Raw genomic sequence first — 12047 nt, 5'->3', positions numbered from 1 at the left:
TGCTAAAATAATCAACATCAAGCATTTCTCGGCTATTAACAGATGGATTTTGTTCAAACTTGGAATATACGTTGGACATTATAGGACCTACTTGGAACAACCCTGATCATTGCTTGCTGTTATACTTTTTATGTTGTATTTTCTCTCTTAGAAGCATATCTGCTCTAATGTATATTTCTAGACATTTGCCATTTTTGAATAGTTTGAATTGTCAGATACATTGTTAGTCAGAAGTCCATCAAGTGGTGTGTACCCCTCGGTAATTAGTATGTGGTTATAATGTTAAGATTTGAACAGTACTATAGTTGCCAAGGTACGACTGGGTCAAGGTGTCAAGCATACTTTGTAACAGAGGCCAAGACACTGACAAGTTTACTGACACTAGAATTAGATGTATTCATTGCTTTCATGGGCTACCTCCAGGACTGACTTACCGTATCAAAAGATGTGAAGGGAAACTATTATTTTTAGCAAATGTTTGATCCAGGACTTATTATGCTCACCTGACCCTGACAAATACAATCTCTGTGCAAGGAAAGATTTGTTACTACAAGTATACCACAACAGGCAAACCAGAAATTCAAATAAAGGAGAAACAAGACAAAACGTTGAAAATTCATTTTATTTTGAAGCCTCACAAGTATGGAAATAATGTTTACATGCTGAGGAAGCCAGCAATATACATGTTCAATGTCATTCACCAGCACTATGACGTGTTATGTAATCATTAGAATGTAATCATTTGTATTTATTGTCTTGATATATTCTATTTTAGTAACAATGGAAGAAAGAATAAAAGATAGACAACAGTGTCCAATTCGTAGTGAACTCCTTTGGCATCCTGATGATGTAGACAAATATAAGAATTCTGATGAATGTAAGTATTTTTTTTTCAAGACAGCTGATCATTTTAGTTTAGAAAAATACATATTATTAGTCCCGTCTGCATGGAGTCATATTTCAGAACAATATGTACCAAATCATTTCATTGTTTGCATGTGCCTAGTACTTTATCTGGGACAATGCAATAGTTTACTGATTCAATCCAAGATGGCTGGCTAGCATGTTAAGATACATGTCTATGAAGATTCGCACATGATTGGATCAAAGATAGCCGACTGACAGCCATTTTTTTCAAAATGTGGTATCTTATGCATGTTTTTCCAGTTTTTGTTCAAATTTGGTACATGCATTGTACATTTTAGATTATATGTTCATGACAGTTTGTTTTACAATGAGATCAAAGATGGCAGACTTGCTCTTTAACCATACTACTACTATATCTCCAAGGCTTAGGGAAAATTTTGAATCATATTTGGCACATACATCATACATATTGCAATACATGTCCATGACAGTTTGTTTTATAATCAGATCAAAGATGACCGACTGGTGGCCATCTTGCTTTTTGACCATATGTCACAGTGTAATGCCTGCTTATCGCTAATGAGAGGGCCACCCACAGAACTCGCACTGGACAGGGGGTTCTTTTCACTGCTAGAATGGGCTAGACAAGACAATAGTACTGGAAATGAAATACGCATACACCAAAATATCGAGAAATAAAGCACAAAAAAATACAATGAATAAAGTCACTAAAATAGGGGATTGCTCAGGGAAGTGTGCTTTGGTGATAACTCGCAGTTCCAGGATGTAATAATGGACGACAGTCAATGGCGAACAAATACAGGAGTCTTGCTTGCACAGAATCGCTGGTATTCTGACACACCGGATACCAAGTTGAAATGATGGACTCAAACCGTCCTTAGTCTGTCAATAGTGGCTGACAGCATATTCTATAAGTTTAAATTAAAATTTTAGGCTTCATGATGACTTAAACAAATATGTGAAAGAATGCCTGAAACCTCAATGGCGGAACAGTCATTTATAGAATATGCTGCCAGCCACTAATGACAAGACAACGTATAGAATATTCTGTCAGACACTATTGACAGACAACTTATGGAATATGCTGTCAGACACTATTGACAGACAACTTATAGAATATGCTGTCAGCCACCAATGACAGACAACTTATAGAATAATCTGTCAGACACTATTGGCAGTCAACTAGTGGAATATTCTGCCAGTCACTATTGACAGACAACTTATGGAATATGCTGTCAGCCACCAATGACAGACAACTTATAGAATAATCTGTCAGACACTATTGGCAGTCAACTAGTGGAATATTCTGCCAGTCACTAATGACAGACAACTTATAGAATATGCTGTCAGCCACCAATGACAGACAACTTATAGAATAATCTGTCAGACACTATTGGCAGTCAACTAGTGGAATATTCTGCCAGTCACTATTGACAGACAACTTATAGAATATGCTGTCAGCCACCAATGACAGACAACTTATAGAATAATCTGTCAGACGCTATTGGCAGTCAACTAGTGGAATATTCTGCCAGTCACTATTGACAGACAACTTATGGAATATGCTGTCAGACACTATTGACAGACAACGTATATAATATGCTGTCAGCCACCAATGACAGACAACTTATAGAATAATCTGTCAGACACTATTGACAGACAACTTATATAATATGCTGCCAGCCACTATTGACAGACAACTTATAGAATATGAGGTGGTTAAAGTTACTCCGAGCTGCTGTGACGCGAGGGAAAACCTGACACATGATAATGACCTTGACGTTCATGCGATCATGCAAATGACGCACCAAGTTAATTAAACGTGACCCTACATTGGATGCAGAAAGTGATGCTAAATCATTTGTACCCAACTGTAAAATAACCACGTCTGGGTTGAAATCCTGAACGACGTGTAAATCGAAACGCCGTATCTTTTCCACCGTACGCCCTCCGAAAACCATGTAGTTTTATTTCTGCCGAATTACTCAAATTAAACGAAAGCGGCAAAGCGCGTGCGTTGCGTCCACTTGACATGGACGTACTCAATCGCGCCACAAAAGAATGACCCAAAATTAAAACTTTAGGCTTCATGATGACTTAAACAAACGTGTGAAAGGATGCCTGAAACCTCAACGGCGGAACGATAACCCCAGGTAAACCAGAACTTGCCTTAAAATTATCGAAAATACGACTAAAATTGTAGAAGAATCAGAAGGTGGATCAATGTTGCTGCCCCCCTCTAAGGCACAATTAAAAAAGAATGCGCCAGCCATAGAGGGCGCTCTCCAACTGGTATTAAAATACAACTGCATGTATATAAATCTGATTATCTGTATATAATCTATGCTTTGTCCTCTAGAAAACTCAGTATTGGTAGATGTGAATTCAAATTTCAATTTTAAAATATTAAGAATTTGAATCTCAAAAATTTCTATGAATAATTTTATTTCTTAACAGCCACCCCAATGCTGACGCCACCTGCTATTGTTTCTATTGTTTTACCAGATACTACTGAACCCAGTGAGTGCATCCATGTGATACCTCATATACTGTGGAATACTTTATTTTCGCTTGGAATTAATTTTCGCTGAAGGAATGATTCAGGGAAAATAAAATCTAGCGAATATACCTTTTTTTTCTATATTTTACTTTCAACTTGTCATAAATCAGTAAAAATAAATTCCATACAAAACACCAAAACAATCTATTCAGTGAAAATGAATTCCAGCAAAAATAAAGTGCTTTACAGTAATTCTCTCTATTATTTTTTTGCCATGTGCACATTTACAGAGCATGTATCTACACAACAAAATAAAACAAATATGACAGAATGGCACTTGTTATCAATAAATATTCTGTTGTATTCGATATATCTTAACTATGGTTCACAACATACACTACTGAGATGAAACTGGCAGACATGTGGATGCAACTAGGATATGCAAACTGCACCTGGATGAACAACCAACCACGTAATTGACCAGAAACCCTACAAGACATGCACATTTTGAAGTGAAATTCATAACCTATTGTTGCATAAATAAAGAAATAAAAAAAAAATATACATTTTTTTTGAGAATTTTCTCTGAAAACATTTTTATAAGACATCACAAGAAACTTACAATTTAAATTCAAGACATTAATTGAAGTCATGTAGGTTAAGGGAGTCACTTTTAATTAAGTTTGTTTACGTAAAAAAATAAGTATTTGCTGAAGGATGTAAAAATGATATAGTAGAGAATAACTGCAAATATCTAAGTACACTGCAGATGTACATTTGTGTATACCTGCCATAGCATGATTCTGCATTGTGTTCTCTCCTATGTGACTTATTATTCACAAACTAGTGTTTTTTTATTGAATCAGTGCCTTTATTACCACCTAACCCTCGCCCAACACACATCAGAGTTTTCATGATAAAAATTATCGTGAATTATAGATGACCTTTTCTCCTTTCATTATGTAATGTCACTGTGTGTTAAATAATCGATGAAACAATTCACATCGCCAGGCACTCCTGACATAACAAACACATTTATGGAATGTTGATAACCCAGTTAAAGTATCTTTTTATGAATTTTTCTTCAAAGTCGTAGGCATTGATGGTGATCGGGGGATCCTAGTTTTCATGGGGTGAATGTAGTATCACATGTGTTTGCGAAGGCAAAATAACCAGAAGTCGTGAATGCGATGACTCAACGCCCTCAGAAGACTGTGATGGGATCAGTATTATAGACACAAGTATTTGTATCACTCCGAAATGCCCTGGTGAGTCTATAACAGTATACCACATTTTAATAATAATAATAATGATAATAATAATAACTTCATTGACAGTTTATCCCTTTTGGGATTTTCATCAAATACAATAAAGTGAGATGAAAAAGATACACAAAAATAACAAGACATAAAATAAAGAAAGGGAATACAAACTAGATTTACAAACATTAATAGAGAAATCTATTAGATTTGATACTGTAATACATTATAAGTATTTATATCATTTATGTAGACGAAAATAAAAAAAAAATATTGTTTTTTTCTCAAATTTCTTAGCATTAGAGGAAAGCAGATATTCAATTCCTAAGAAACCAATAAACAAAAGAATATGCAATAACTGACACAAATTCAATTAAAGATGAAGAACATTTTCTATTGAATTGCCCAAAATATAACACACGCAGGCAAAAACTTCATCCAAAAAATTATGATACTACTTTATTCAAAAAATAAAAATATACAGTTCACATATATACTCTCCTAGCATAATTAAAGAACTTGCCAATTATATACACAACACAAAGATTTATTTAACATTTAAATACTAGTTACGTAATTTTTTTATAATATTTTTACATATATCTTGTTATTATTTTGAAAATCTGTTTTGCTGTACTTATCCTATGTAAATCTTTTTACACAGAGGCAATAAAGTTATCATTATTATTATTAGCAAATATAACTATGTCAATAACTTGTCTTGCCATAGTTGTTATAAGTTATATGTCATAGTTTTTAGCTCTGCTGTCGACGAAGTTGAGCGGGGCTTATAGTATTACTGATTGTCCGTCGTCCGTCGTGGTCGTTCGTCAACTTTACATTTTCGACTTCTTCTTAAAAACCACAAACTGTATAGCTGTGAAACTTTCTAGGAAGGTACCTTGGGTGGTTCTCTCTCAGATTTGTTCATTTCGTGTGGATATGTACAATTGTCTTATTAATAGTGAATATTTTTGTCATTTTTGGTCAAAAAACGCTTCTTGAAAACCGCTAGTCCAAATGCTTCGATACTTGTAGGTATGTAGGTACCTTGGGTGGATCTCAGTCAGATTTGTTAATTTCCTGATGATATCTTCAATTCTCTAATTTTAGTGAATATTTTTGTCATTTTTGGTAAAAAATGTTATTTTCAACTTGTTCTTGAAAACCTCTAACCTGATTGCTTTATAACTTTATTTGTAGGTACCTTGGGTGAACCTCTGTCAGATTTGTTCATTTTGTAACCATATCTTGAATTCTATATTTTCAGCAAATAGGTTTGTCATTTTTCAAAAATGACATTTTCGACTTCTTCAAAATTGTTAACCTGAATGCCATGATTCTTGGTGTATATGTACCCCGGGTTGACTTACATGTATATCAGATTTGTTCACTTTCTGTCAACATCTTCAATTCTCTATTTTTAGCAAATATTTTTGTAATTTTTCATCAAAAAACATATTTTTGACTTGTCCTTCAAAACCTCTATTAGATTTGTCCATTTTGTAAAGATATCTTCAATTCTCTACTTTTAGTGAAATATTCTCTGCAACAAAATCAAGAAAGTTGATGTCTTGCAATATTAAAGCAGCTAGCATTAAGTTTAAATTGCTTCTTAGTCATTACTTTCAGAGCATGGAGCTATATCAGCAGACAGACTGCTAGTTTTATAAAAGTTTTTGATAAGGGACCCATATCCTGTGCTTTCATGGCCAATGACCACATCCCTTGAAACATACATTTGCAATCGTATTCTATTTCCTGAAAGTCATTCACATTTATAGTGAACCAATGATGAAATACAACCTTGCCTACTGATCTCACCCTCTAGCATTTTTGGTTTTGTAGTATTAAAGTCATATCTGTCATAGCTCTCAAAACTTCTTCCTAAACCCATTACATCACAGCATAACTTTGACACTAAAGATAGCAACTATTAAGAATGATGTGTTAATCCTTTGCACTGAAGTCAATTTCTGTTACCATTCACTAAATTTAAACACGCATAATTTATCCAAAATTTGAAATCATGTTCACTTGGTCCAAAATTATGAAAACAAAATAAAGACATAAAAAAACAAATACTCAAAGCGTTAAAATATGTTTTTTTTCTGTTGATTGTGATAAAGTTGAAGTTTTTAGTGTCAATTGGGTGCTATTAACTATGTGTCACTTTTCTCAAAACATCAGAAGTCTGCACTGATGGCAAAGTGTATCTAGAAAATAGTGATGAGATTCCTATGTGTCTGATTACTTGTGAGGATGTTGCCAACCCAACAGAATGCAAATCTGGTTGTTGATGCCCAGAAAAGGAAGGTCGAACAAGATGGGGAATGTATTGAGAAATCTGACTGCAAATCATTTGATATGAAATGCTAAAAATGAAATTATTAGATTTGTGAAACTAGGGAAACCAATTGGTAATTTAAGTCATATTCTCATGTATATACAGATTTCTATTCTAGATGCATACAATATTGACATAGTTTACCCTAGTCCCTAATACTAAATATGTTTGCTATGATAATCACAATAGATAGCATACAACTCAAAGTAATGGTGGTCACCATGGATGGTTATATTTTAAATGCATCACAATATCCTAACCATGTGATGTTCATGTTTATTTTAATATGTATATCTTAGCTTTTAACAAAAGATAGAAACATATACATTTCTATATTGTGTTACACTGAAACATTGTATGTTTATTCACATTTTCACATTTTTTATAAGCATAATTCTTTTATTGCAATCTTAACATTAATAATATTATTAACAAGCAAGATAGAATAAATACAAGTAGACAAGCAAATCAGATAAATGTCAGAAATATCCACACTTTCTGAATAATATGAGGTTATAACGAGTATACCTCAAAATATGCACGAAGACAGTACAGCTGAAGTATCGACCGATACCGTATGTATTGCAGTGTTTTTGTAATAACCTTAATATTATACATCTTTGCTTCTAAGGATACATCATGACAATGCCAAAATCTAAAATGTTTAGAATAGAATCAGCGAACAGAATCACCCTGGTGGCAGCCACGTTTGTTTTCATTATTACAGGACGCTTAATCATTCCATATTTTGAATTCGCATTTCCTAATATGGTAGGATGAAAATACCCCATAAAATAATACAAATTTATGGCATGCTGTAACCGCGTAACGGTGACAGATGTATAATAATGTGAATCATTTGCTTCTGAAAATACTCTGAAATGGTATAAACTGATGTTTTCTTACAGGAACATCACCTGCTTTGGCACCAGGGGACAAACAGGAGGACCTTAGGACCTGGTGGGCATTCTAGGTGTGTGATCAAATGAAGTTTTATAGATATTTGAAAATATGTGAGACCTAAATTTCAAACAAGATGGAATAAAAGAACCTGGAACAATACTAGAACTAAATGGAGCAGGAGGACCAAATGTGCCTGGAAGGCCTCTGGGTCCTGGGGGACTTGGAGGACCAGCATGACCTACAGATATTACAGCACTACCAGGCGTTAGTGAGCCAGGATGCCATTGTGGCCCTGATGGTCCTGCTGGGCCCAATGATCCAATGGGACAACTTGAACCAAGTAGATCTAGTGGGTCAGATGGACTTGGTGGACCCAGAGGTTCTGGTGGAACTGGAGGACCAAATCATCCAGGAGGCCCAACGGCATCTTCTGCAGAGAAAGACAATATTGGTAAGTCGAAGATGATGTAGGGAAACCATTGGGTCCTGGAGGTCCGGATGGCCCAGCTGAACCAGAAGGATGAACTGGACCATCTCTAGGCCCTTGTGTAATTCTTGAAGATATCGATAAGGCTGGAGGAGCTGCTCAACCATTAGGCCCCGAAGTGTTCACTTGGACCTGGTGGTCCGGTTGGTCCAGGCCAGGAAAACGTCATGATAATGGTCAATTGTAACAACTGGTAAGTGTATATTTTAAATCATATTTATTCATATTTTTAATCAACTTTCTTGAAACTTTATTTATATCATATAATACATATCTTCACTTGTTTCTATGCAGAATTGAACACCATGCTCTGACTTGATATACAAAACACTCCCTAGTTTTGTGAAAATTCCAAAAGTTTACAACTTACAGCAGTTATCTGATTCATGTAGTTTGCATATACCCTTGTGACAAATAATCTCTGTTCAGGCGCAGCCTGAAAAGGGGACTTTATAATTCAGGTTATGTCCATTTTTCCGTCTCCAACATTTTCTCAGAAATTCTACAGCAGATATCAGTGAAACTTGGCAGGTTGATCAACAAGTCTCTGCTGAGTATGCACGTAATTTTTTTTCCAGATCTGAAAATCCCAAGTGGGTCTTTTTCACGATTTTCATCAAATATTACCTCTCCCGGCAACATTGACAGAACGTCTGCGCATGCTCAGAATAAATTAATTACTGTAAAATACTTTATTTTTGCTTGCAACATTTTTTTGCTATTTTCGCTGAAGGAATGTTTCAGTTAAAATAAAATCCAGCGAATATACCCTTTTCTTATATTTTACAGTCAACTTGTCGAAAATCAATTAAAATAAATTCAATACAAAACACCCAGAGAAAGTCTTTTCAGCGAATGATAATCCAGCTGAAATAAAATATTTTACAGTAGATTAGATTTGTGAGTAACGCTGTTATTACGGCACGTGATTTTTCCATTGCGTGCAATTTATTATAGTACTGTTTATACATGTATTCTGTTCGGCTCAGTGGTCTCATTCACTAGTTACTAGAAGAACTAGTAACTTTATTTGATTTCAAGAACTTCAAGAAGGCGGCATAAGAAACGTGTTTGCAAAGGTAAGTTCTCCAGTTTCAACAAAATTGAATGTATATTGGGGTACGATTGGTGTAAATTCCGTGACGTACGGACATAAATATTATGATGATTGCCAGCTTTATATTCTTGTGAAAAGCCAAAAAAGCAAACAATTGTCACCAATCTACGAAACTAGTTCGTAAAATGTCAAATTATTGTACATGGGGGACATAGATTTCAACTACAGTAAATCGTTATCCGGTCTTTTGCTTGTGTCGCGATTTCCGAAATATCCACAACTCGGGGGGGGGGGGGTGTCCCTGTATCGATCAATTTATTCATTATATAATAGTAGGTTGCCTATGATTATATTCGTATTTTTTATGTTGTGAGCATTAAACTGTTAGTTGTAATGAAGATTTTGCCGATCTCCAGCGATTCAACATGGCGGATGTATAGTGACAACACGTGTATGGACGGTCGGTCGAATAGTCTGCAACAGACTATGAAATCGCCCGGCATTTTTTCGGCAGTTTTTTTTAATATTTGGGATATTTCATTTACCGTAGTCATTGACACCTATCCAAGAGTATGATGTTATTGTGAATAGCCTGAATGGGTAAGCTTCGTTTCGACAATGAGCTGTTATTTCTGTGAACAATGTTAAATTATTCTTTGAATGCTCAGTTAATTTTTGAAAACAACTAATTTTTGGATTAAAAAAAAAATCATGCCGTTTTCCCCGTCAAAATCAAAGCATAAAGATCTTGCCAGAACATCGGTAAATCTACTACCGCGTTGCGTTCACCACGAGGTCACTGAGCCGTCATTAACATATTTAAATGAGCCACGTGTAAATGGGAACATGGCGGATATTGTGTGGTATCGAGCATTTACAGTGGTCTTATAATATATAAAAACACAAAATTAACACAAATTTGTATGCACTTAAATGTAGTTGATGGTGGATTGACATCATGGACTCCATGGTTTTCATGTTCCAAAACATGTATACCGGATGGAAATGGAAATTCGTTGAAGTTGAGGATAAAGACAATTTTACAGAGAGAGAAAATTTTGTCCGGATGCCAACAAGAAAGCCAAATGTGTGGTGCCAGACTGTGCAGGTAGATAACCAACCTTTTAGTGTTACTGTAATATAAGTATAATGTATTCTCTCATTTGGTTTATTACCATAATTAAACCACTTTGTTAATTTACTACTATCTATCACAAAACTGGTTTGTGGCTGATTACTCAGTAATAATATTAACCGAATAAATATTGATTCAAAATCCATCTAATCTCTTATACACATTCAAGTTCCATTATCTGTCTTAGATTTATTGGCAGGAATCGACACTTTATAAATCGCTACAATAGCACCAAGAATATGGTGTTACTGATTTATTGTTGATCAACAAAATTTTAAATATTACAATCCTACATAGTGATGGTTAACATATGTAATAGTCAGTTCAATTGATGTAGTGATATAGCTAATTGAATAATTAACCTTTCAGACCTAGATGACACACACACAAACATACATATTTATTATGAGATGGCCTGTAAGAGTCTGATGAAGGTAGGAAGCTCAAAATTATAAAACCAAAGTGGTACATAACTCAAATAAACTTGATAGCTTTAAACAATCCTTATAATAAAAAATTGAGAATATAAGATAAACATCAATAAACCAATAACAAACTATTTATTCTGATCTGAATGTATGTAATTTTTCACATGGGCATATTTTAGTACGTATAGCAGTGACAATATTTCAGTCAACATTTACAATTTATCATTTTAGTATTAGTCAGCTGTATATACTTTTTTGGTTCACTGTTCATCTGTTTTTTGAGAAAAACTGGTAAAATAATATGCATAAAATATCATTTTAGCAGCGTTTTTTCACAGAGACACAATGAAAACATAAATATTGTCAATTTTTCAATACCTCAAGACATCAAAAAGCATTTTGTAAGACACTATATGCTTTTGTTTCACCATATGTCACTGAGCTAAATTTTGAGATAGATCCTTGCCATGGAGAACAATGGTAACATGTTCTAAATTGTAATTTTTTTCTGAACCAAGTATAGTGATTCCATCATTAGTCCCCGTTCGGACGCAGTCCGAAAACGGGGACTTATGTTTTGACCTCTGTGTGTCCGTGCCTGCCTGCTTGCGTCCGGACCTGTATCTTAGAAATGCCTGGAAAATTTACAATCAAGCTTCACACATACATATGCACAGCAATTTGTTTCATGATCTGATTCAAGATGACCAAATGGCGACCATTTTTGTTTTAAAAATCATCAAAATCAAGCATTTCTCGGCTGTTTACAGATGGATTTTGTTCAAACTTGGTATATACGTTGGACATTATAGGACATCATTTTGTTTTCAGATAAGATTCAAAATGGCCGACTGGTGGCCATTTTGTTTTAATAAATATGGTTCTAGTGCCATATCTCTGACTTTCTGTGACTGATAATGTTCAAATTTTAAATATTCATTATACCGTACATCGTGTCATAGATATACAGATATATTGGTTTGACGATCCTATTAAAAATGGCCGAATGGAGGCCATTTTTGTGCTAAAAAATCATCAAATAT

This window comes from Saccoglossus kowalevskii, chromosome 9 (genome assembly GCF_978046115.1).
Source record: "Saccoglossus kowalevskii chromosome 9, keSacKowa6.1, whole genome shotgun sequence".
NCBI lineage: Eukaryota > Metazoa > Hemichordata > Enteropneusta > Harrimaniidae > Saccoglossus > Saccoglossus kowalevskii.
Note: the sequence above shows the minus strand (reverse complement) of the source record.